General features: G+C 40.4%; 1 protein-coding gene and 1 long non-coding RNA gene across 3 annotated transcripts in view; one reads left to right on the forward strand and one right to left on the reverse strand.

Annotated features, from left to right (window-relative positions):
- ELMSAN1 (ELM2 and Myb/SANT domain containing 1) overlaps positions 1-26,463 on the reverse strand; it is a 52,903-nt gene extending 26,440 nt beyond the window's left edge. Inside the window, exon 1 of one of the 2 annotated variants that reach the window (XM_017808682.1) lies at positions 26,344-26,463. The gene's annotated coding sequence lies outside the window, so the exon portion shown is untranslated. Of the gene's footprint in view, positions 1-25,937; positions 26,034-26,343 lie in introns of those variants that run through there. The other variant, XM_017808690.1, reaches the window with a different exon arrangement.
- LOC108494362 lies at positions 18,567-21,129 on the forward strand. Its single transcript, XR_001873815.1, has 3 exons — positions 18,567-18,615; positions 18,806-18,882; positions 20,049-21,129. It is a non-coding gene; the product is annotated as an uncharacterized LOC108494362 (long non-coding RNA).
- Positions 26,464-27,810: the final 1,347 nt, after the last annotated feature.

Below are 27,810 nucleotides of genomic sequence, written 5' to 3' on the forward strand. Positions count from 1 at the left end.
GCCATTTACACATGTGCAGAAAGAGCAAAAGAAAATTTAATTCCTCCAGTGTAATAGCAGGACCGAAGAGGTTCAATAAGGTAGGTTTTGGTTCTTTGTGCTTTTAAAATGACTGAAGGTGTACAGGGCATCACAAATAAGAAACCTGTTCCAGCTGACAGAGATTTGCCTCTATAGAACCAGCAGCACCATTTGCAACAGTCTTGAGTAAGAACTGAGAAAGGGAAGAAAACATGGCACAATTTTTGCTTTTGATAAAACATTTACAAACCTTATTGCACATATCCTATGCTTATTCTGCTGTATATGAAAACACATACATATCCTTCTAAAGCCTCTCCTGCACACTCACTTTGTCACATTTTCTTCCAGACAGTTAGCTACATAAAAATTCCTGCAGATTGTTTGCAACCTCCTACTCACCACCTTCAGACACCTTGAACAGGAAAGGTAACAGAACAGAAAATAGACCATGTTTGTAAATTCTATACATCAAGCACAGCAATCTAGCTCCTGAAGAAAGGCGGGAGAAAGCTCAAAGCAACTGAGAAACACAACTGTGTCCAAGACAGCCAAAAACATAAATGGAAGACGATGGTTTTACATTCCTGTCACCTTATCCCAATCGGTACGACACCTAGAATGCCTATCTCTATACAAAAGGGCAGCAACTGAAGCCCAAAGTGAACAAGCAAAACCAACCACCTGAACAGTCTCCAATTAAAAGAAGCCTACTACAAAAGAATGTAAGTAGGTATCAATCATTTACCCCAGTAAGAAACTAATCTAGAGAACTGTATCACCTGGAATCAATAAAGGCTATGAAATCAGGAAGGCTGACTTGTTTCTGTAACACTGCATAGCAAAAAAAGGAATCCTACAGCATACCCATAATAAAGGCAAAGAGATGAAAGGAAAGCTGCTTCACTGACAGACAGACAACAAAAGGGAAAGCAGAGCATCCAGAAGTTTGACAACTTCCACAGTTTCCTGAAGGTGCTTGCCTGGGGCTAGCAAACACATACCTAAATTAGTATGCATGGCAGATATTTATAAGCTACTCAAATTTTCACTGGTCATTTCTATTGCAGAGAAAGACTGTGACTACAATGAGTGAGTACAAAGGTGCCTCTGCCCTGAGGGCAGCATTGTTAAAAATACTTTGCTACCACTTTCACTTTCCCATTTTCAGAAGCTGGGAACTGATAAAGCTTTACTAAACCACTGTACTAACCAGAGAGTCAAAAGTGAAATCCATCAGCTCTGTGAGGTGAAGCATGGGAGACAACAGTCATACTGAAGGACCTAGTGCCGGCAAAATCAGGTAGATTGTATTGTGCCACCAGATGCAACAAACTACTGCTCCAATCTAGACCATTCCTGACATTCAGCACCAGAGGTTAATTACCCACAGCAAGCAAAATAACACAAAATGTAGAACTGCCATATTGTTTGGGAAAAATACACATACCCAAACGGAAAAATACAAACTACACCTCATGAACTATTCAATCCAAGGAGAAATACAAATCCTACTTCAATAAAATATTTTGGTCTACAGTAAAGGATATAATAAAGGTGAGGCAGTGAAAATGCACTCTCATAAACATTATTTAATTGAGTGGCTTCCTGTTCAAATGGTCTTCAAGTTCACCAAACCATGCCATCTGATTCAATTTGGACCTACTATTCACACCCATGGACTCGTTTGATTTATCCCCATCACCACAATTTTCCACATTCCATCTAAACACACAGATCTATTCTAGTATGTACGACATTATAGAGAAGGATTTTTGGGTTTTGAATTACAGGGCCTGAAGCATCACAGATGCACCTCAAAGAGAAGTTTTCTTTCTTCTAGAGTTGTGTACTATGAACACTCAAAAATAACCTATTTTTTGGGTTGTCTTCCTCAATTCAAGTTGTAAACTTGGTACAAGTATTGGAGGCTTGCTTTTCAAAACACACTTGGGATTTTCCACATAATTTTGTTTTAAAGGATGAGAAAGAGACAAAAAGTTGTTACAAAGAAAATGTCCATTAAGTGTTGATTAGTCTTGTCCTTATAACAAACAAGCCAGACAAAACCTGGCTTACACAAATAGCTCCACCAGAACAAAATCAGCACAGATAAAGAAGAAAAACTAATAAAAAGACAAACTGAAATTTTAAAACTTAGCAGATTATTAAACAAACAACAAAAGAAAAAAAAAACAAACCTGATTTATTTTTAAAGGAACTGACAACATTGTTTCTATCAGCTATTGAAGAGGTAAAAGTCAGATCCTCAATTTCATTTCTTTTCGAGCAAAACTTTAAATGGTGTTTCCAAAATAATTGAAATTTTGGAACCTCATCTCATGAAAACACACGATTCATGATTTACACCAGACCAGTCTTTCATCTTGCACTATGAGAGAGGCAGCTACATAAACCAGTCTTTTATAAACATATATGCAGGAAAGCCCATCTTTACAAATGGCTTTGCAACGCAGACCAGGCTTATCCTTTAATAAAATAGGTACGTGGTACATTTCTTAAATTGGTTAATGTTTATAAACTGTATATTGAGCTTAGGTATATTAGCTATTATAACCTGCCATGATAAACACCATGATCTGAAGAGGCTGAGGCAGCCTTAGAGTGCAAAATGAGCACAGCAATTACAGAGTAGGAAATGCTGCTTTCAGGCTTTATAAAGTTACATGAACACTATTCTTTCCCACTGGAAACGCATTAACAGTTCTAATTGTAAGCCCTTAGACAGCTATTTTAAGCTTTTTGGTTTGGAGCTGTCAGGGAAGGCAGTTGCTAGCAACAGAGAGACCAACACTCCAAAATGCAGTAATCGCAGCAGGCTCCGAAGTCAGAATGGCAAAGAGCAGGCCAAAAGATTTTCCCTGCCCTCGCATTCACATACCTGACATAACCACAATGTGTCCTTCACTCCAAATGCCTCTACTGCCACAAATACACCAGCTGCTGAATTGCATGGACACCCCAGAAACAAAGCAAATCTGTCTGCACCTTAGCCCTGAGAAGAAAACACATCCGAATGCACTGAGCTGCAACAGGAAAGATTGCTGCAAATTCAGGTGTTCCCATCTCAGCCTCTCCAGCCCAAAACTAAGCATGCATGTCCAGTGCATGGAATACCACGGTTTGAGTGCTCCACAGATTCCTTCGAGGTTTTGCAAGAGGTAATGGGCTACAAATAAGGGAAGAGAATGGTGAAAGTTCCCAGACACAATGATACTTTCCATTCCCAGGGGTTTCTTCATGAGCAACTGAAATGCACTCAATACCTAAGTCATAGCCCTCAGCATGGACATTCTTAACACCATCAAGCAGGCATCATCACTCACCCAACTCTGGCTGGAGAAGAGCCGAGACTAAAAGTACAGGCAGAACCCCAGAGGATCTGGGATCAGTTTCCAGCTCTGCTACAGACACGCATCTTAAACAAGACACTTCAGACTGGTTCATAAAATGAGAATAATACTTGAAACCCAATACACTGATATTAGTCTCAGGTCAAAAAAGTTGTATTATCTTTAATGGTAGCCATTAACAGCCTGGATGAGGATTCTTCCACAAAGAGCTTAGAAGTCTAATTTGAGACATGACGCAACCAGGGTAGTGATAACCAAAGATGAGTGAGTAAGCCAAAAAATGAAGGAAAAAGGTCACACAGTAACACACTTGTTCTTTTGTCATACGCCTGCCTCTATCTCACTTGACCCAGAAATATCTTTGTTTATCAGCAGTTATCTAAGCTGAAGCAGTACTGACCTTGGTTTGCCTACATCCACACACTTTTAGCAGACAGATGATAGTATTGACTGAGAGAATCTATTATAAAACTACCCAAGCAGTCAGTCTGTAACAGCACTGACAGGGCATTAGTCCAAATTTCTAAAATTATGTCTTTTAAGAATTCCTGCTGTCCCTGTTGACTATAAAAGGGCCTTTTTATTGTGCTGGTCTGTTACAAGGTACAGTAAGCTCTCAGCCATGACTGAGGCTGTCAGGCATTACAACAACGCAGCCAAGCAAATGCCCACTAATACCGGGAGTAGGAACACTGAAAGACATGGGCAAGTATAATCATTACATGGTGAAAAACAGCAAGGTTTTAAGAATCCAGGGGCCCAGAGAGCACTCTGATTTCCTAATCTTTAATAAACGACCAAAGCACTCTCCAAGCCCCAGGATTCAAGAGTTCCCTGCCAGTTACCTGCCAGATACCTGCCCAATATCCTCCTTTTAGGCACAGGGATTTCAGTGGATGAAGGAAAGAGCAGATGGTTGGCACCAATACTGGATCAAATACAAAGCTCTCCCATTTCTGTAGTGGTTTATTTATATCCTTACTAACATTATGAAGCACTACCACAATGGGGCATAAGCGACATCAGCCTCATACTGATATATTACTCAGAGCAAAGTCAGAAGCTTCCTGAAGATTCAGGTCAACAAGCCTACCTGAAACCAAACAAACCGCTCATCCTGCGCTTTTTAACTAGAAAGAAAAAGTCATTCAATAACAGCATGAGGAAAGGTCTCCTCTATTAAGAACCCTTACAAAGCTACTTTAAATTGAGTAAAAGACTCAGTAAAACACAAAATTAAGGTCACAGTGATTAAGTTCAATACTGCAGGAAAAACTTAAGTTTATTCATTAATCCACCTGAACATGGAATTCTATGAGTGTTAAGCAGATCAGAAAGCATCCTGCACTTACATAGCCAACTCTGTGAGTCCTGGAACAACATAAACACATTTTAATTGAAGTCATAACATTTTGGGTCAGTAACACCACATTACACTTTGAACAACTGTATTTGCTAAAGATACAAACTATGTAGTTGCTATTAACAGGAATATTAAGTCCCTGCAATTTGTGAAAAAAAAACCAACAAACAAACAGGTCATAAATAACTGGAAAGCCATACAGCAACTCACCAGAAAAGCTGTTAAGAGGATCTGCGCTAAATACCCGACCATCTCCAAAAGAAATCATTAAGAAAAAAAATAAAATCCCTTACATAACATAGTTTTCACTTTGGAATGAAAGGCTAATAAACTAATCATGTCTTTCGGTATAGGGATTCCATTAACCTGATCCTCTCACAACAAAGAAATTCTGTGATTGATTCTCCTTCATAATCCATAATGCATCTAGTCATCTAGTTCAAGGCTAGGTTGGATAGGGCTCTGAGCAACCTTGTCTAGTGGAAGGTGTCCCTGACCATGACATGGAGGTTGGAATGAGATGATCTTTAAGGTCCCTTCCAACTCAAACCATTTTGTGATTCTGTGATAGTAGATTCTAAAGGACTTTTCCACCAGCTAGATAGCACTCTCTTTATTTTAAACAGGTTACTAATTCAGTTTATGTCCCACAGCTTCTGATGACTTTACTATTTTCAGCAAATCTCCAAACAATAAGAATGAACATCCAGTCTCTCATCATCAGGCTGACATTTGTTACACAGTTCTTCCCCATTTGGAAAAGATTTAGGAATCAACCAAGGCAGAAAAACATTCTACCAGATGTTACACTGCAGACAAATTTCTCTGGGGGAAAGTAGTTGAAGTAATTTGTCCACAAACAAACCTGATGTTATTGGAATAGTCATCATTTACATAATACTTCACAACAGTTAAAGCAATATATTAACACCAATTCATCCAACCTCACCACATGGGTCATGTGCCACATTCTGTACTTTTAACAGGTAAACAAAGAGAGACAAAGCAGCCTGTTTTGCACTAAAAAGCAAAAAGGTAGCCAACAAGAGATTACTCTTCTATAATTACTTGATCTCAGTTTTGCTCACAGACTGCATTTGCAAGATGTCAGGTAAAGCAACTTCATTTTAAACAGATACACCATAATTCAGAAACTGGTATAGAACATTACACATTAAGTATGCCGTAGAAACTCTCCATGCCCTGATGTAAATGTTAAGGCTATTTTGATACGAAAGTCACAATGTCTTTTAAAGCACATGAAAGTTCACCCACCCATATCTGAAGAAGAGCTCTAACATTAAAATATTCATGTCAGTGTCACACTGGAGATCTCTAACCAATCAATACTCCACAGATGCAGTGTTCTACAGTGCCTCTGCACTGTCCACAAGTTCTGCCTGGCACTGTGGGCTAAGGGCAAGGGCACTTCCCCAGTACTGGTTGGGGCTTTTGCATTTTCTTTTTTTAAGAAAATGACAACACTAGCCTGGTGTACTCTTCTTATTGTCCATGGCTTCACTTCTTGCACTGTAGTACAGAAACTGAATTACAGCAATTTCTGCTTTACTGGTTGTGTGGCCTCATACTCAAACTATAACAGCATTATATACTCTTAATGGACTTAATCTGGCAAGGCCTCTTTAAGGGATGGAACTAGTATTATACCCATTTTACTGAAGAGGACTAAGTCTGGGAGAGAGAAACTCTGAAATTGCTTGCCTGAAGGTCTGTGACAGAGAAGATAACCTAACTCAGCGTCAAGCTATTGCCCTACCCTTTCAATCATCTTTAGACTCTTACTCTGTCTGAAATCCCATCCTAAGGATGGCTAAAGTACATGTGTAAACCTCTCCAAAACATTTCTTTCTATGTCAGCCCACCCACAAGACTGTATGCCATGCAAAATAATAAACTCAAAATAAGCATGTAGCAGTCAATGCAGGTTTATTGTGGATCTAAAAATACTGTCCTAGCTTTTATTAAAGTTGTCACCTATAAGGCATATGTCCATAGTGATACACTAGCCTTGGCTGCAGTAGTGTCCAGGGGACACACAGAGCAATCCAGGATACTAGGCAGGCCTATTCAGATGCAATCCTGACACTGTTATTAATTTTGACTAGGGATTCTGTAACAATGCTGAAGAACTTCATCAAATTCTTTCCCTGCATGCAATTACAAATTCAAGTGAAGAACGAAGGGATGGAACATACTCATTTTTAGCTATATGTAGATTAACTTTGATACATATTTTCATGTGTTTACATCACTTATAATCACCATAAGCATAAAAGCACACTTTGGAATCAGAGAATTAAAAAATAGAGCTCTTAAATCTGTAAGACAGTGCTTTTAGCAATTACCATGGCATACATATTCCTCTCATTTTTGCAATCTCCTTCCTGACAACCACTCCAAGGGAAAAGAATTTTTGTTCTTTTCCCACAACTGCAACATCCGAGGCACCACAAATAAGAAACAGTTTTCAGGCCCATAAGATACGGATGAATGACAGAATTGCACGATGGAGCTCACCCGTGCAGGGACAAGCTTCCATCCTTTGAACTCTCTTAACTGAATTTTCTGTTTAATCCGGAGAAGTTAAGAGCAACTTCTACTGATATTTAGCAGGAACACAGCACAAATTGCAGCAGCTGGTCTGCAGGAACAAGGACTCTTTCAACAGACCACAGAAAGGGCTCTGCCACTGCCATCACTGGCCTTTCTGAGGCCCCAGAGGTCAGGGAGCACCATGGTCCTTGGTCACTGTTTTGCCCTACAGATTTCTGTTACAGAAGGGGTGAGAGGGGGAAGGGAGGAGCAGAACCAGCATTTGGTTGTGAAACATAACAAGGTTTCACAGAAAAAAATAAAATAGGGGCCAGAGTTTTTGAAATGCAAATCTCATTTTCCCCCTCTCCATAAAAAGCTATGTATTTTTTTCGCAGCTATTTAGGGGAGGGAGGACAACAAACAAACAAACAACAAGACAACCAAGCCTTGAGAGCTATGCATGAGGAATGCTAAGTCACAGTATTACTTAGAAAGAAAGAAGAAGTACTAATTTGCACATAACTGTGATGGCATTCACAGTAGATTAAGTCGTTAAGTCAATGCTCTTCTTAAATCTCACACCACTCGTATTTGTGGCTTTGTTCTCTGCCTGCCTGCCTGCCAGAAAATCTCGCACAAAAGGTTCCCTTGCAGACAAAATCTGCCAAATCAGAGTCACAAAAGTACTGTCAGAGCCATAAAAATGAACAAAAAAGCAGAAGAAATTTCACACTCATTGCTATCTGCATATCATACCCTCAAGAAACAAAAGTTTAGATAAAAGAATGGCTTCTGCGCGTACGTAGTTCCTGCAGGTAGCAGGCTGTTTGTATTATTACCGCAGACGTTTCTAAACTCAGCAGCTTTGCTTAAGCAAGGTTTCCACGTTCTCCAGCTAACTTCAGCTCACTTTCTGCAAGACGTGTGACCCTGGTGTTGGCGTAAAGCTTCACAGTAGCATCAGCGCAGAGACAGGGATTCCCCCAGCAGCACTTTCAGAGGCCCAGGGCTGAAGAATTCATCACTTTCGATTTCAGACTGAGGTAAAGTACGGTGGTTGGTTTCCATTCACGTTGCAACACGTAGGAAGCTCACACGAGAGAAAAGGGTGAGACGATGAAAAAACTCGAAGAAAGAAGAAAATCTCTCCCTCCTGAAACCACAAGTGTATTGGACCCTCCAGATGCCCTTCCTCTTGCACCTACAGTTCCAGTAGATTTTGTCCATTTTCTAGAACACGGTGCCTTCCAGTTATATATACTTAGTTCCACTAAGATACCGCGGCAGGACAAACTGTTTCAAAAGACATGAACCACGCATCCAACTAAGCAACAATAATAACATCTTAGAGTGCCACCCCTTTTATTTTTTTAAGGTAGCTTCTCGGACTTGGTAATTTCTTTAATATAATTTTTCTACTTATACCTTATCTGGAAATAATAGGATAGATTTGGACATAAAACCACTGTCAATAAAAAAAAAGCTGTTTACCATTTTAATTATACTTCTCAGCTTTGGGCTGGAAGTCAGCTTAAAGAAGACAGAAGTTCTCTATCAACCAGCACCTCAGGAAGTCTTCCATCATCCCCATATCACCATTGGCCAATCAGAGCTCAAATCAGTCCAGCAGTTTAATTACCTAAGTAGCCTCATCTCCTCCGATGGGGTTTAAGACTGACCGAGAGATAGACAACAGGTTAGCAAAGGCATACAGTGCTTTTAGAAAGCTTCATAAAAGAGTTTGGCGAAATAAACACCTGAAGAAAAGTACCAAGATCAGTGTTTACAGAGCCATTGTGCTGTCTACTCTCTTATATGGTTCCGAATCATGGGTCATCTACTGCCACCACCTGCGTCTCCTAGAACGCTTCCATCAACGCTGTCTCCGCACAATCCTAAACATCCACTGGTCGGATTATGTGACCAATACATCTGTTCTAGAACAAGCAGCAGTCACAAGTATTGAGGCCATGTTACTGAGAACACAGCTGCGTTGGGCAGGACACGTCTCCAGGATGAAGGACCACCGCCTCCCTAAGATCTTGCTTTATGGTGAACTTGCCACCGGCTGCCGCATGAGAGGAGCCCCGAAGAGAAGATACAAGGACTCCCTGAAACAACATCTCAGCCTCGGCCATATTGATCAACATAACTGGTCTACTCTGGCCTCCAATCGGGAGGTCTGGAGACACACCATCTATAACGCTGCTGATGCCTTTGAGAAACCACGCAGGATCACTCTCGAGGAGAAAAGACAACGCAGAAAGAATCGTGCCTTGCAGAATATTCCACCTAAGGAGCCTTTCTGCTGTGCCTTTTGCAACCGGACCTGCCTGTCTCGTATTGGCCTTTTTAGCCACCAGCGCGCTTGTGACAAACGTGGGTAGAGCCCTCCCCAAATCTTCGTTCGCGAAGCCCAGCCATGATGATGATGATGATATATATTTTAATTTTACGCACAGATATTTGCATGGTAAAGAGGAATTAGCACTTTTTTTTTTAATACAGAAAGTATGTTTTGTGCCAAATTTTTCAATATAATTGGAGGAACAGTTTATAGTTTCAAATATTGCAAATTGTTAAAAATTTGAAAAATTTCATACACAAACTTCCCCCTAGCATTCAGTAGACATTGGATTTAGAGGTTCAAGATTTTATCAGCAGTAGTTGGAAAAAAACCCAGCTGTCAATTGCTCAGCTCCCAGTATCACTTCACTAGCTCAAATTCTAAAATAAGTATATCTGCCCTTCTAATGTTAAAAAAAGAAATTGCCTGCCACACTCCCATTTTTTAAACTTTTTATGCCTTAAGTAAAATGACACTTCTGGTGGTCTTTGAATAAACAGTTTAAAATAAAGTCCCCAGCAATAAATATACTTTGCTTGTCTAGTTGCAATAGTAAAAATTTCCACAGCCGAACATGGACACATTCTTTTCAGTGTGGAGAACCAATTCTTCAGTAATAAAATCCACCCACCGTGTGTTTCTTGCTAATCTGTATACTTACAGCAGTGTCTACTATTGAGAGTGACTGAGCTGTCACACTAAATCAGCCTAGGAATATTTTCTACCATCATTCTGGGAAGGAATGCGGGGAGATGTATATGTGTAAATGGTTAACACTCCCTTCAAGCAAACTCTTGAATTTTGGCTTCAATTCCCAAAAGTAGCTTCATGCACAAAATTGACATGTGGAAAGAATAATCCATGGTGACCAACTTGCTGAGGGTTGTGGAAAACTGGTCTGTGCAGCACAGCAAGCTCTTGCCAGAGATCTGCTGCCGCGCAGACCTCAGCGAACGTGCACCACAAAAGCAGCACCATGTCCTTCCCAGGCATTCTGGAAAACTTCAGTATTTAAAAGCAATCACTGACCACCTCCTGTCTCCCACACTAAAACTGAATAAGCCTTTTTTTTTTCTTTTTTTAAAGAAAAAAAGACAGACATACAATTACAAATGTATGCACCAACTTAAAGTCACATTTTAGTCTTTAAGGCATGCAACTCCATCACATGGCCCTAAGGCCTCCTCTGGGTACTGGCACCATTTCTATCAAGAGACAACCCATTTATTTTAAGACACAGAGAGTGTCATTTAAACCTACAAATTTCCTTTCAGTTTGAAGCTGCCTTTTTAAAGCAAAATCACACCAGTAACAACTCCCTCTTCATGAAACATATTAGAATTTGAAAATTATGAACTTCAGTACTTCAGTATTTATTAAAGACTCTCTTGTTCATTAACAAACCAATTAAATAAACCCCGAATTATCTTATACCAGATCCACTATTTTACAATCATAATTCCTTCCTGAATAAGCAGCAACTCTCACAAGTGCTGTCTATGTATAATTTTAGCTCAGTACTTTGCTCTACTATTACAAAATATTTTAGGAAGTGTATCTGTAATTACTAGATATCTTCCAAATATTTGCAAATCTTGCAAATTTTTTTTTTTAATATCTTATTTTTCTGCATTTTGGAGGTAGCAAAACACTGGGTTTCCCCCTGGCAGGGGAGTGCTATCCTCCTCTGCTCTATCTGAGCACACTGATATCCACTAGGTCAGTACCTCCAGCACACAGACCTATGTTACCATGGTCCATTCACACTGCTGTAGAAGAACCTTTCCAAGACACTTTAGCAGGTGTCTGGTCATCAATAAATTTTAGTGTACATTGCTGTTGTAGCTCATGGCTCGTGTCTCCTTAGCTCCTTTATTTTCAAACTGCATGAGATGCCTGTCTCGTTCCTACTAAACAGAAGTAGTGTACTCTAATCACTGCTACAAGAAGCTGGTATAAGCACAAGTTTCCATTTATAGCTCTCTGCTGAAGTTTTCCCTCTTGTTCAGGCAAACACTGGACTCACTATGATTACAATCCATCTGTGCATATATCTGGTAGAAAAGTTATTTCCTCTTACAGGGGCTCATATTTATTTAGCTGTTCCAGTACAGCTGCTCCAAAGCCATTTGGAGTCCAAAAGCGTGCTTTTCTGATGTTGCACTTCCCAATGAAATGCCTCAGCTGCTGAGCAAGAGCCCAAGTGATAGCCTGAAGAAACATTATCTTTCAAAGGGTTTGTGTCCACTCTGCAGCTGAGCTCACCGGTCTTGAGAGTCATGTGGGCTGCCCCCACAAACAGGCACCTGGCAGCTCCCCCTGCCCTCACAGGCAGCCTGGCATGCCACGACCTGTGGCTGCAGCTGCTGTGACACTCAGTCCCCACCTTCATTAATTCAGGCCCACCCAGGCTCAGCCAGGCACTAAACACCCCTGCACAGGCAGGCGGGGCTATAGACGTTGGCAGTGCTGCAGTGCACAGAAAGGCATCCTGCAACACAGTTACTACAGTTAGGTCTTGGATGAGGATTTTTCTTTCCTTTTTTTTTTTAATATACAGCCCCTTTTGTTGTTTATACTGCTTATTCTGCATTCCTACAAGCAATGAATATACACAGCTCCTTTTCCAACTTCTCCACTGCAAGGAAAGCAAGCTCCCTAAAACATAGATTAAAAAGTCTAACTACATAACAGTGCTCAGACTTCATTAATGGGGAAGATTTTTCTGTTTTGTTTTAATATTAAAAAAACCCCATACACTGCTACCAACAACTCTCAAGAAAAAATCCTAAAACAAATTCTCTCTCAGCTGCTTTAATCCTCAACTTCCAAGAGATGCAATGCTTTCAATGAAATTAAGGCCGTAACATATTTGTATATCTTGTTTGGTAAGAAGAGAAGACTAATGCTATTTGCACCACAATGTGCTTGTTGTTGTGACTTCAAACAAAACCCTTTATCATTAACTAGTTGTATTCTATCTTGGCCATATGTTACACCTATGCTGTATGTTTACATGACTACATGTAAACTTCATGCATTTACATGACTACACACACTGCAGGTATGAACAATTTCTTCCATCTAAATTGCTTCTTAAGTAACTTATTTAAATATTTTTTTCTTAAAATAATGCTTTATCCCCATAAACAAGCATTACATAACACAATCTGATTAAATTACAAAGGCTCCAGCATATTAATAATGTCTTTGCAATCATCAAAAACATGCTCCTTTGTTTAAATTTTGAAATAAAAGTAGTTATTTTGCTTTCAACAAGTTCTTTTAAAAGATGCATCAAGGACCTCAGAGTTTTTTCACCTTTACTTTTCATGTTTAACCAATAAGGTGTTTGTAACTGTTAAACTTGCATTTAAGGTCATCCACAAAGAGGAGGGAAAAATATTTTCAGCTGGCTATATTTTAGTATTTAAAAGATAATGCAATGGTATTCTTAAAATTAGGTACATCTTATAAAAAATGCTAGAAAAAATAAAAATTTATTAAAATTAAGTTGAAAATTAGCACTGAGAGTACTGAGAAGAAAAAAAAGAACTCACTGTATTAACATCCCTGCCTTCAATTAAGATGTGAGACTCAAGACAAATTTTTCCAGCAATTGTATTTAACAATAGTAGGGGACCAGGACTGTTACTGAACAGATAAGCTGACATTGTTCCAGACACATGAGTTTTCCAGATCTTCCTTTTTACTAAAAAAACCCAAAAAAACCACAAAAAAACCCTCAAACCCCACACCACTTCTATTTCTAATTAAAAAAAAAAAAAAGAAAGGATGGTGGAGAAGTCACCTTTAAAGTAAAACCGTCTCCATAAGTCCAGTCAGTTTGCCAAGTCTTAACCTTTGCTTTATTTTATTTCTTCATCTGTGAGCATTTTTAAAATTTTGTTTTTATAACACACAAAAATCGAATCAGTGATTCTTTCCTTTCAAAGTGATTGGTAACTTATCTGCTCTTGCAATTCAGCATTTGCAAGAAATCCTGCAATGCTGGTGTGATACTACAAGTGAACTGTGTGAATGAATAAAGGGATATGGAATAACTAAGAGTAACAAACACAACTTTAACTTTTCAGTAAGACGACTGCAAGTAACATTAAGTAAAATGCTTTGAAGTTATTTATTTCCAGCAATGAAGTTGTTTTCAACTAAACTGATAATGCAGTTGAGAATTTCTGATGCTGTCAGAGTACTGAATATTAAAGGCCAAGAGAAAACCAACTGTCTTCCACAATAAACTCCCCATGCAAACTTGTATCAGCTCTCCAAACCAGGACTATAAGTAGCAGCTACAAGGAACACACTACAAGAAAGCCTTCTGGGTTTCACTCTTATGCACTATGCGAAGAGTACTGGTTTTCATAAACCAGTCACGAGCAGAAAACTTACAACAGAAAGAACAAAATTTCCACAACACTTTGCAGTTGTTACTGTCAATTTTTAATTCTGTCTACTGGGTCTCTCTAGCCACAGAGTGCAAAAACAGTATCAGTGTCATACAAAATACAGCTGTGCTTTTGTATACATAAATACAACGTCTCTCAGCTCCTTACTTGCTTGTAACTCAATATCACTTGTATGCAAGACTGCTCTGTCTTTTTTATGTTGCAGCCTCTTGTGACCAGGACCAGTTTTGAATCCAAGCTATAGCTATTCCCAGTGAAGGGTATAACATAAAAGGTTACCAACAAGCAATCTATCACCAAATAATTTTTCCCCTTTTTCAAGCACAAAACTTCATACTCTTCAAATCTGACACATTAAGCCATTGTGTTGACAGAGTAGTATTAGATTTTCATTAAAATATATCAACACTATGCAAAAATGTTCATGGAAAAGCAAAGGGTTAAAATCTCCATGATAGTTCCTGCAAAGAAATAGTAGCAAGTATATTCACTAAGTCTCCTGCATTCAAAGTCATGATGCTTTTCCCTTTCAGACAGGGTCACTGTGTCCTGCCAATTCACGAGTTCCCAAAAATAAACCAGTTGAGTAACTAAAGATGTCAATAGATTTTCACATGCATCCAAACTGTGCAGCTTAGACAGTTACTTGTAAACAGCCAGGCATCCTACACTTAATGTAGAGCACTTTCCTAAGCAAATTCTGTCGCTTAAAATTACTCTGTTATAGCTGTCACTGAACACAGAATATTCTTCTACCTCCAAACTGTTCTTCTCTCATAAATCAAGTCACTCAGAAAGAACTGTCTTCTTAAGATGCTTTTTAGCACACAGCAAAATTAAGCAGTTCTATTCATCTTCACAATAAAAAAAAAAAAAAAACACAATAGAGTAGCTGAGAAATGTAAAAAATGCCCTGAACCCATGCTCTAAGGGAGAAAGTTGATCCACCACTTCGGTTTCTTCCATCTTTTACCTTTTCAATGACACTGACAAAATTATCCAACCCAGAAACAGAAAAGTATGAAATAACTCTGCATAAGGGCCTAGCTGAAATCACCCAAGTGCATAGAACCAGGGAGACAATTTTGTTCACTGACAACATGATTTAAAGCCAAGTAACCTGGCTAGGGAAACTCAATCTACTCAGCACCAAGCCTGAGTTCAAGAGGCATTTGGACAATACTCTCAGGCACACGGTGTGATTCTTGGGGTGTCCCGTGCAGGGCCAGGAGTTGGACTCCATGATCCTGATGGGTCCCTTCTAACTCAGCATACTCTATGATTCTAGGAATCTGTTCCACACAAAAACTGGTGACTCATTTCTAGACTACAATCCAGAAGCCTCAATTCCAGATCTCAGATTTCTAGAATATGATGGGATTAAGCAGCTCACAGAGAACCAAAAATCAGCCTTTTAATTACAATGTCTGGGAAAAAGCTAGTCAAAAGGCAACCACAGAGAATGCATATAGGCAAACATATATCTGCAGTTCAATGCAAAAAGTTGCTATTTTACCCGAGACTTAAGTGCCTCTATCTTAAGTGGCTCTGTGTGCCCACCACAGAGGGTGCCAATAACCATTTCATAACAGCAAAGTCAGCTCCTTCTCAAACACAGTCAGTGTGAGAGGATGTAAACTCCTATACACAGTCTGCTGACAAAACATTCACCCAGCCATGGAGATGCAAATTCAGACTCACATATCACACCTTCCCCTATCAGAGCCCTTGTCAATCAACTCACCCGCGTGAGGCAAAATCTCCACTCCCACTCACACTATGCCACTACTGTTAGGTCAGAGTAAGGTTCTGTAGCCTCTTGGTTGAAAACAATTACCTCACCATAAAACGAGGATGATAACAAGGCACAAACAGTGTAAACTGCTTTTCAGCAGCCAGCTAGCAAGAAAGGGAGAAAGATGGAAACAGGTTTTTTGTGTGTCCTATGGCACCAGAAAACACTTCCTCCCTGAATAGCATTTTATTGCCTTCTCTTTCAAGTCTGCCTGTCTTTAGTCCTACTTATCCCATAGTTGTCTTAACAACTATGTTAAGTTTGTAGATGCAAGTGTAGGCTCATCAGCTCCAGGAAATTCCAGACTGGAAGGCCTAATGGGTATTCTGGGTGAGGACAAAGAGCGTGACTTGTTTTAAGCTCAAGGTACCTTGTGCTGACCATTTTAGTTTCAGTATAAGCAGCTTGTTTTGTCTAAGGGTGAATAAAAGGTTCAATGGAATCATAAATCATCAGTTCCCCTTAAGGGTGGGTTGTCACAAAAAGAACAATAAAAGCACTTCAGCCTACTGAAAGAGATTAAGATTTTATTTAATATTTTAAAAGGCTACACAAAGCCATTGCCTTCTTGGGAAGAGTATGGATGTGACTTCTTAAACATATATTTAGAAAGCTATATATATTAGAAAGCTCCCCCTAACTTCAATTTCTAGGCCGTATTCCTGAAACAGATCACTGTAAGAACTGCTGGTACAGGCCCAGTCACAGCATTGCAACATTCACTTGCAAATCAGACCCTGAAATTTACTTTTGACAAAAGGGAAACCTATAGGTCACTTAGCCTTCTAAAGGTCTAAATGTAGCCTGCACCTTTGTTACATATTATTCAAACTAAAAAAATGGTAAAATGGTAAAAACCTGCAGTAAAACCATACTGCCTCAGAATATGAAAGTAAAACTGTAGACTTATCTATACCATGTAGCCTGAGAGCAGGTGCAGTCCTTTTTACTGATGCTTATGATGTAAAGTGTAGAAGCAAATCATCTTATGCAGATTTGAGTTATTCTCAAAAACCCTCTTCAGTAGATCTCTGCTCAGACTTTTGACGAATATAGAAAACTGGATTTTTTTGCTTCATAAGAAATTATCTTTCCATATTTGACAGCAAAGAGTTGCTGCAAATGGTAGTGCCATCTCTGCTCTTTAGCTGAGTAACATGTGAATCAGCTCAAATACTGAGTTTTCTTGTTTGCTTTTTGTCATATGGTCCTTGAAGTATGCTATTTTGTAGTATATGGACTTAGCATTTACAATTTGAGATCAAAATTCAAGTATAGTTTAAATACCAATATATCTCATGAAGGAAGCATTAAAAGCTTCTAAATTTAAGTATCTTCCTACCTTGGCATTTTTTTATTTTGTGTGTGCATGAGAATGTTTGTTTGTTTTTGGCTCGTCTTTTAAAAACAGGAAGTTTTGCCCTTCATCTAAATATCATTCTTCCATAAACATTAACTGTAACTTGACAGTACTATAATAATAGAATATTACTGATTAGGATTGGAACAGCTATTGGTTATCACCACTGGGAAAAACAAAACAAAAACCAAAAAGCCATTTCAACATGACTTTTGTCAGCACAGAAGAAGCAGCACCTTGACAACATGGGTGTTTTAACATCAACTCCAAGTGTCAAATACACTGTCCCTTTAACTAAATATCCACATATGTGTGGTCAAGCAATTGTTGGTGTTGACAAGTATTTGGGCCACTGCCCTTGGTCTCATACTTGCCTGATGATACCTCTGCAGAGGTGCCTAGTGGAGAAATCCATAAAAATCGCTAAAAAGCAGCAGTGCAACCTGAAGGCCAGTAAAAGGTCTCCAATCTTGCTCTATCACCTCTGTGTTACAGATGCCTTGCTTCTTTATGACCAGTCTATCCAAGTTTCATCTGTCTCCTGTGCTTAACAATTTAGCAAACATATGTTGATGTCATTCTTAGACAAACAAACAAAAACCTGCATAGGCAGGCTAGCTCATTTTAAAATGCCAGGAGAGATTACCTGAATAAGGAAACTGAATTTTCCAGTGTGCAATTTATATCAATAGTAATTATTATTAATAACAAAGAGCTCTTCCAGTTGCAGAGAAAAACTTTACAAATCAAGCCTTCAAATCTGCATTTTATTTCTTTTGCTAACAGAGCTCTCTGTGTTTTAATTTCCTCTGTAAAGGTAAGGTATAGTGGCTTTCCGTGGCTGGGTTTTGGTAGCGGGGGGGCTACAGGGGTGGCTTCTGTTAGAAGCTGCCAGAAGCTTCCCCTGGCTGGAGGAGCCAATGCCAGCCAGCTCCAGGACAGACTTCCTGCCGCTGGCCAAGGCCAAGCCAATCAAGAGTGAGAGTAACTCCCCTGTGATAACACATTTAAGAACAGAAGGTTGTGGCGCAGAAAGAATTCCAGCCAGGGAAGAGCAAAGTGAGAGCATGTGAGCAACTCTGCAGACACCAAGGTCAGTGCAGAAGGAGGGACAGGAGGTGCTCCAAGTGCCGGAGCTGAGGCCCCTGCAGCCCGTGGTGCAGACCATGGTGGGGCAGCTGTGCCCCTGCAGCCCATGGGGGACCATCAGGGTGCAGAGACCCCCCTGCAGCCCATGGAGGAGCCCGTGCTGGAGCAGGTGGATATCCGAAGGAGGCTGTGACCCTGTGGGAGGCCCAAGATAGAGCAGGGTCCTGCCAGAGACCTGCAGCCCATGGAGAGGGAAACCCACGCTGGAGCAGGTTTTTCCCAGGTAGGACTTGTGGCCCCTGTGGGGGACCCACGTCGGTACAGCTCATTCGTGAAGGACTGCACCCCAAGGAGGAGTGACCCACAGGACAGCAGTTTCATGAAGAACTGTGATGGTGATAAGTAAGTGACCCTCCCAGCTTTTATCTCAACTCATGAATCTTTCGCTATTTTTTTTTCTCTCCTCTGTCCAGTTGCAGAGGGGAATGAGAGTAGTACTGCAGCTACAGTGAGTACCTGGGGTCCAGCCAGGGTCAACCCACTACATAAGGTAACTAGGTTTATTTATATTGCAAATAAAAAAATCAGCTAACTTCATTCATATTTTAAATAAAAAAAATATCAGCATTGACTTCAACAAAGCTTCCTGCGAGGCAGCCCCTTACTCACTGTTAACATGTGCAAAACCTAAGTATAGTATCAGCTACACCAAATTTCCCAGGTTTTTAATACCTCATTTCTTCAAATGTTCGTTCTTTACATCTCAAATTCAAAATTAAAACTAATTGTTTATAAGGACTTTCAGATTCTTCTTTTCATATTTTTAGACAATAAAAGGGCATTTTTATTACAGATCAAATTTTTCTACAGAAAAAGTTATGGTACATTTTCTATAGAAAGAGAGCTGCAATAGCAAAATAAGTCAGCTGAGTCAGTACCATACCTGAAATATTTCACTTTTGCCAAAATAAGAAGAGGACTAAACTGAGGAGGAGTCTATGTAGCTCTCATACTTCAACTGGAAAGAAGAAATGTCTTAAATACATTTTGTACTATTGAATGTATTTAGAAATAGCAACAAAGACCACTTCAGTATCGAAATTAAATAAGAAAAAACTGAAGCCCATAATCAAATGCAACATTTTGCACAATTATTTACTTGCAATCTCACCCTTTACATGCAAGAGACTTTCCAACTATTCAAGGAGGACAGCTTAGACTCTTAAGAATGCTCAATGGTACAGTAATATTTCATTAGTCATAGCTTTCATTTATAATATATTCCTTTACTTCTCCAAGTCATCTCAATATCTCTTAAAACATGTCAATTTAAACAAATACCATCACAGAAAGACAACATGATTTACTCATGATACAGACTTGAAAAAATATTTATATTTTCTAGAAATTTGAAAATATAATAGCTTTCTAATAAAAACCAAAATTTATAATCTTAATTAAATAGAATAAATATTATAATTGTTCCCTATATTTAGCATGTCTCATATAGGATAACATCTAGAGCTTGTAAAAAAAGATTTTAAGAAAATAATTCAGCTCAGAGTTTTCCAAGTCTTGAAATCAAACTAAACCAGTCAGATTTCCCTGACAGTTTCACACAGATGAGTATTTGGGATCCTGAACTGTCATCACTGGAGTCTCCGAAAGCAATCAGAAGGCCTTACGTCTGTGTCTTTCTCTCCCTCCTTTCACCAGGAATTTGGCAGTGCTGGGATTTTTTTCTCAAATGGTATAAAACCGAATTTAAAATAGGAAAATAGTTTGCTAAATTCTCCTCCGCCTAAGTGCAGCAATTTTCCACAAACACAGCAAACTCTCACGAAGTGCATGAAAGAATAATCAATACATTATGTAGGAAGAAATAAAGCCTGAAATTAGAACAGTTTTATGGCAAATAATCCAGTTGAAATCCCAGGAGTATTGTTAATGTATGGCACTTTGTTTTGCTTTACTTTTCAGTGTGTTTAAAGGTGACTGTTCAGGACAGAGAATCTGAAGAGATAAGAGTATTATAAAACTGCAAGAATAGTTGACTTGCATTACTATAAACCTCAAAACAATAATGCAATTAATGACAAATTGCCAGGAGACGTGTGCAGGAGTTCAAAAGGAGATGCTCAAGGAATCCTGGGTGTAGGCAGGCGCAGCAGACCAGGCCGCACATAAGCATACACGATTAAGCCAAGTCTGAAATCACGCAACAACGTCAAGCAACCTGGGATGTACTTTCACCTATGAACTACACCACAACAAGGCAATCTGGAGATTATTCAAACTGGAGATTATTCAACTTCGGACCTCATGACAACGCACACCACAGACAAGGTGACAAGCATTTCAGCAGACTGACTGCCCCACAACAGGCAGCTTCAGGGAACAACAGATTCTAGTGTACCCACACCGAAGGGAAGCAGATGATCTGGTACCTGGAAATCAACCATACAACACTGTACTACTACCAGGCTGCAAAACTAAACCAGTATTTCAAAAATCCTTTCAGTTAAATGCCTTTCATTAAAAAAAAAAAAAAAAAGACAAGAATAAACCTTCTAATCACAATTCATGCATGTTTTGGTCACTATAGCTCTAGAAACACCAAAAGCAACATTATCAAAGACAACAAATTAAGATAAACCCCAAAATTTAGCACAATATTCAAGCTTGAAATAACAGTACAAACAGTCAAAAAACTTTCTCAGGGGACCTGAGTTACAACATGAGAAATTTAATGGTGTATTAACAGAATAGTGTGTGTTAACGTAGAATTATAAATATACATACACATTTAATTTGTCTTCCCAAAATAAATGACAAGAGGATATACCAATATATATTACTGCACTGTGACCTTTCCTATTAGTAAGCTATTATGGGGAAAGCCAAGCAACTGAGAACCAATTTTCATGTGAAAAGATAATATACAGAAAATTAAAAATAAAGCATGGATATGGACTTTATTCCATTTCCTGTCTCTTTATATCTCAACACTGAACATGTAATGAATCAGTAACATATTTAGTAAAAAAAATATCAAAACTGTTTCTCAGTTTACTACTTCAGTCATTAATACCATTTAACATAGAGAATCACAGAATATGCTGAGTTTGAGTCCAACTGCTGGCCCTGTGCAGGACACCCTAAGAATCACACCATGTGCCTGAGAGCATTGTCCACACAATTCCTGAACTCTGTCAGGCTTGGTGCTGTGAACACATCCCTGGGGAGGCTGTTCCAGTGCCCCACCACCCTCTGGGTGAAAAACTTTTTCTTGATATCCAACTTAACCTCCCCTGACACAGTTTCATGCCATTTCCTGGAGTCCTGTCACCGGTCAGGAGACTGAAGAGATCACTGCTTGCTCCTCCATTTCCCCTCACAAGTTTCAATCATTACCAATATTTAAGTCAAACAATATAGAACTTTATAATTAATTTTCATTAATTAATGAAGAGTAAAAAAGAAAGCATTTTTTCATTGCTGTAGGCCTTTCAAGATGCCTTTAAAAACAAACAAACAAAAAATTAACACATATTGAACACTTTGCTACTCCCTCCAAATCAAGCTGTTCCCAGTTTTCAACTTCTTGAACAACAACAGCTGTCAATTCAACAAGGGGCATTCATGTAATTCACTTGTACATAAAGAGAACATTAATTTTTGGGATATGTACATTTCAAAGAATATCTGTACATCTTCCATATTATATACATAGTAATGAATTATATTACTTGAAGTCTGGTTATCTCTGGTTGTCCAAATATGATAAAAAGCATCAACACAGCCAGAAAAGCAAAGAATTAACTACCAAGATTATCTCTGCATCCCCATTTGAATGGTTGCTCCTAAATACCTGCATATTGGCTGCATTCAAAATGCATATATTCAAATTTTTTCCCAGTGTGCCGACTACAGCTTTTACTCATAACATTCTGTGTATTTTTCAGTCATTGGAATTGATCAGCAGAGCACTGAGAAGGGCTACAGTTGGAGACCATTCAGAAACAGAAGTTATGCAAAGCATTGTGAGCTGCTTATTGCGCAGCCTCACACTGCAAACACATGTCATTTGTGCACTAGGAGCTGCTGTAGCTGCCAAGGAGCTCCCATGCAGAATGCAAGTTGCTGGTATGCAGCTGCAGAAATTGAAATTGTTACTTGACCAACTACCTCCTTCAGGGACCTACATAACACATGAGCATCCAAACCAAGAAATCTTCGTCAAATCACACTAAAGGGAACGTGTGATTCAAAGTACAAACAACTCCCATCTGACAGACAGCTCTCTGCAACACTTCCAATTATTACGGAAGGTCCTCAGGATGATATTTCCTTGAATTAGCAGTACATCCCTCCTATTTACAAATTGCTCAGTGACAAGTCTTCTCTTTGGTTGTGACTCATGAGCCTTGGCTTGCCCATGCCAGAACTTGCAGCTTTTTGGACATGTGTTACAAAACCTCACCACCAGAGCTCGTTTCCCTCACCTCCCCCTTTCACACAGTGAACACTCAGAGAAAAGTGGTTTATTTCTCACTTTATGTCATTTAGAATTTAACTACTTGCACTGGAGACTAGCATGCAAATTTACTAGACTTCATTTTAGCATAAACTGTAATTTACTGCAATCATTACTAAGATTTTATACAATGCTTCAGACAAGAAAAAGATACCTGGTTTTGGTGGTGGTGATGTTTTTTTAGAAAAGGTGAAACAACAAAAATGAGTTCTTACTAACATCCTCATTCAACAATTCCATCAGTAGGTTAAAAAAAGTGTCTGCTAAATGTTTACCTAAGCTCAACAGAAAACCAGGTAAGTTTCTTGAGTAGAAACTCAAGAACTGCTAAGCATATAGGAAACATGTCCACCTTTGGAAACCAGGCCACAGGCTAGGCAGACTCCCATTCTGATTCATGACAGTCACTCTTGTCTCCTTACAGGCCTGGACACACCTCCCCACACACACACTGCTGTACCATCATCACCAAGGTGCCCATTTCCAAAGAAAGGCTGCAGGTCCTCCATCAGGGGCAACTTAAGGGATAGCTCAGCAGCTCAACAGAACATGTCATGGAAGGGATGACAGGTTTGAAAATATCTCCTGCAGTTCTGCAGCCACCACTGACAGGTGACAGTAAGAGTGAAAATGCAAAAACATAACCAATATCTGGAATGTCTATGCAGATTCTCAAAATGCTTGTACTGTGCTACAGCTCTCACCATTTCATATTACAGCTACTCCCATGCACCTTGATGGGTTAAAGGCCAGCACGGCTATGCCTCTGTTTTGCTAACATGCACACAAATGTATATATATCTCTGACTAATTCCACTGAGTACCACAGGACGACTCAAGGACATGCAAGTTACCTACTCCTTAGTATACAAGCCTGAGGAATCCTGGCCTAAAACTTTCTCTCCTACCACACAGGTTGTGAAAAGCAGACTTAGCATAAGGAATGACTACATTGTATCACTACCACAAATGATCCAAGGAATCTTTAAGCACTATTCCTGTTTTACTCCAGAGGTAATTTTGACGTTAAAACACTCAGTATAAGATAGATTGACAAGTCAGTCAAGACATGAAGTACAATCCCAAGAAAAATCTACAGGTAGAACACCACAGTAACACACAGATTAACATATGCACTTTGTATGAAAATGCTCCAGTAAAATTACAGAAGGATCACTATGAAAGCTTGTCAAGTGACAGGCCTTGTCCTGTAGATCATTAGCCACTTGCTAAAAAACAAACAAACAAACAAAACAACAAACACCATCAGTACATCTGTATATTCTTCATTAACAAAGCCACATACATTTTACATGAAGTATTTCATTAACAACCTGAGGAAACTACCAATAATAAGATGATCTGTGTGTATAGCTAAAATATATGCTAGTTGAACATCAAGTAATTTTAAAGCAGCTTTCCATATTTATAGTACTTTCCATCACAATACTCAAAACACTTCACAAGCCTTTGTCGCACTTAAGACATCAGCAGTGATGGCCAAAGACAACATTTCTAGAAAAACGTCTCTAATATTAGAAAGGCCAATTTCTGAGTACCAGATCTGAAATCTTTCAGATCTGCTATTTCCTTAATTTCAAGTACTTCCAAAACTAAGATGATATAAATAACAGATAATCAGCACCTCTGAAAAACAAATCTTAGCGACCTTAAGTTGCACCCACAAGAACTTTGGCATAACTATGTCAGTCTTTCAAAGTCTTACCTAAAACACTTACTAGTACAGTGTCAGTGGCACACATTCCCAATGCTTCTTACTATCCCCTCAGTCAACGCTGCCTGCAAGATCACTGAACAAGATGGAACTCTAGTTAAAGTTGAAGAAGCATGCTCTAAGTGTACTTCCTTTCAAGCTCTGATTTTTTGTGGCCTGACACAGAAACTCTCCTCAATGCTCTTCCCTCCATTTCCAAGGAAGCTAGCTGAACTGCAGTTGCTTATTTTAACACAGGCACACAAGAAATCAGACCAGAGCAAGAATTACACTAAACCTGCAGGAGCGTTAGCGAGCCTGCTTCATTTTCACTTGCTGCATAATCACTTTAGAAACATGAACCCGCAGATTCAACGAGCTTTCAGTTTCTGTCTGCTGTGATTTCAGAGACTACTCGCGGCATTTCTGCTGAGTATTTCAGGTCTGTGACTTCTATGATCAGCCTTGCTCCACTTCTCCCCACCTCCCCTTCTAATTCTCCGATGAAGTTAAAGAGGAACGTGGCAGTTCAATGCAGAATACGTTCTCTTTAGCATTTGCAATGCAAAACTAGGTTTTGTTCGGTACAGAAATCTTGCACAATAGCCTGTGTATACGTATTCGTCCCAACAATGCTGCCCTATGCAATCACTCTGTAATTACACACAGTCATAAAGCTGCTGCTGTTGCTGTTTGGAACTGCAGTCTCGCCCTCTAAACAACCTAATATCAGTGTCCGCATTAGGACAATTCTTTTCTCTCTTCCCCTCCCTTAACTGCTTGCTCCAGTACAGATGGCCTTTACACTGCGCTCAAAACACGTAGTCGGAATGAAATCAAATTATTATAAAAAATTAAGCTGTTTTAAAGAAGATGGAAAGTAAATCTCCGTCGAGCAAACGGAATGTTTCGCTAATTCTGCAAGCTGCAACCACACAAGACTTTACAAACCAAAAATAAATCCTGCTTATGCCTGTTTAAAAAAAACCCCGTAAGTATTATATAAGACTCTCACATACGCGCGTAGGTGTATTGTTAGCTTTTAGTGCTAAACTGCAACGAATCAGTCCTTTGCAGTTGCTGCCAGAAAAAGAGCTGTACACTGGCGAGCACGGGATTTTCAGAAATTATCTAACAAATTCCTCCCCATCCCCCTCCACTGAGTAAAGCCCAGCAGAGCGATCCAACCCCGGCCACGCTGCTCGCTCGGCGCTGGCCGAGGCTCGGCGGCTCCCCCGCAGCGCCCAGGGCCGCCAAACACGCCGGGCTGCCCCGGCTCCGGCACGCAGCGAGCAAAGGGAACCTCCCCCCGACCCAAACCAGTCCCCCAAAGTACCATCCGCAGGCAGCTCACCCGGACACGGACACATCCCGAACGCCCTGCCGCAGCCAGGCAGCCGCGCAGAAACCCCTCCGGAGCGTTCGTAACAACTCTCGGCAAGGCGGGAGGCGATGGCTCAGCAGCCGAGCACGGCCCCCCGCAGCAGGCGGGCCGGCAGTGCCGCTGCCCCGGCCCCGCGGGGCTGCGCGGCTCGGGCGCGGAGCCAGCCGCCCTCATCACCTCCACAGGTACTTCTGCTCCTCATCCTGCACCCAGCACCCACACACAAAGCACGCACCACCACCCTCAAAAGAAAAGCCCCAGGAAAGTCACCCCTCTCTCCAAAATGGCAGGAAAACGGAAGCAAATCGTGCGAATTAAAAAAAAAAATAAAGGCGCGGAAAACAGGAGAGGGAAGAAAGAGAACGTGCTGGCTCACCTGCGCAGCGAGGCACGGCGGGCGCCGCGAGGGACGCGGGGCGCCTGTTCGGAAAGGGGGGCGGGGGCGCAGAAAGAGGGAAAAAAAAACAAACTTTGTTTCTTTCTCTCCGGGACTCAGGGAAAGCGTCACTTCCTAGTGCGGTAAGCGGGGAGGCTCCCGGGCCCGGGCTCCTCAACTCCTCCTCCTCCTCCCGCCCTCCTCCTCCTCCTCCTCCCCCCGGGCGCAGCTCCCCGCGGGCTCTCAGTGCCTCTGCCCGGCACCGGCCTGGGCCCCCTGCCCTTGTGCACACATCTCGGCTTGACCTTCTGCGCTCGGCTGTGGCTGCTGGCAGGGAAGGAGGGGAAAACCCCAACGAGTGAGGGGCGGGCAGAGAGTTTGCAGCACTGATTTGGAAGCCAAGCCCTGCAAAATACTGCCGTGTCCAACACCTGGCGGAACGCGCCGCTCTGATGCCGCGAGTTCAGTGCCGGCCTCCCCAGCAAAGTTAGGCTTCATGGCTTTTCTGTCTAAAGAAAAACAAGCTAACACCTTTCGTTTTTAAGGAAGCATTTGTACCGGAGGAAAACATGTTTTTCTGTTTCCCCCTTTTGGGCCCTTTTTTCACAGCTTTTTCAGAAGAAAAAGCGGAAAAACTGAGAAGGGAGAAAGGATTTTTGTCTAATGCAAATCCTCAGGTCATGTCTATACTGTCGGCTATTTTACCAAACACCTGAAATGTACTTTCACAAGAACACATACTACTGAGGTTTCTAAAAATGTTCAGCTCGTCTACTGGAATATGGCTTCCTCTGTTGCCTTGGTCCGAGAATAAAAAACACAGTGTGCTGGCTAATACAGGCATGCTACTCTACCCTACTAAGGCAGGAAATAAAGAAGCTGCTTTGTCATTGCTCCCTCTGTAGACTGCTCTGCTATTCGAGTTTGTTCACAATCGATGAAACTTTTAGATTATAAAATGACCTTTAGACAGCATTCACAGATTATACTCACATTCAGTGAAATGTGCCAAGCAACACGAAAATGCAAAACATTTTTCTCTAACGTGCACATTGCCACGTGTTTACCTTCATCCAGACTCATATCATTCAGTGCACACAGTAGCATAGCTGCTTTCTTTTTTTTTTTTTTTTCCAGACCAGCAGGGCAGTTTCCCTTCCAGCATATATTGCTCTATAGAGTGAAATACAGAAGTAATTTTTGCACTGCTTACTGTAGTTTGCATTGCTTTCTCAATAGTTCCTGCAGAACTTTTTACCAGGGAAGCTCAAGATGTGTGGAAACAGAAGCCCAGAGAAGTGACTTGCCCATGACTACAGAACATATCAGATGCATAACCAGGTTTCTCTGACGAGTCCCAGGTCAGTAGTCTAATTACCACACCCAATCTTTTCCTGTCACAGTGCAGAGAATAACAGTGAGAGACACATGGAGGTAAAGAGCAAAACAGTAGCCACGGCTACTACT

The sequence above is a fragment of the Lepidothrix coronata genome, unplaced genomic scaffold, assembly GCF_001604755.1.
Source record: "Lepidothrix coronata isolate B3197 unplaced genomic scaffold, Lepidothrix_coronata-1.0 Scaffold1, whole genome shotgun sequence".
NCBI lineage: Eukaryota > Metazoa > Chordata > Aves > Passeriformes > Pipridae > Lepidothrix > Lepidothrix coronata.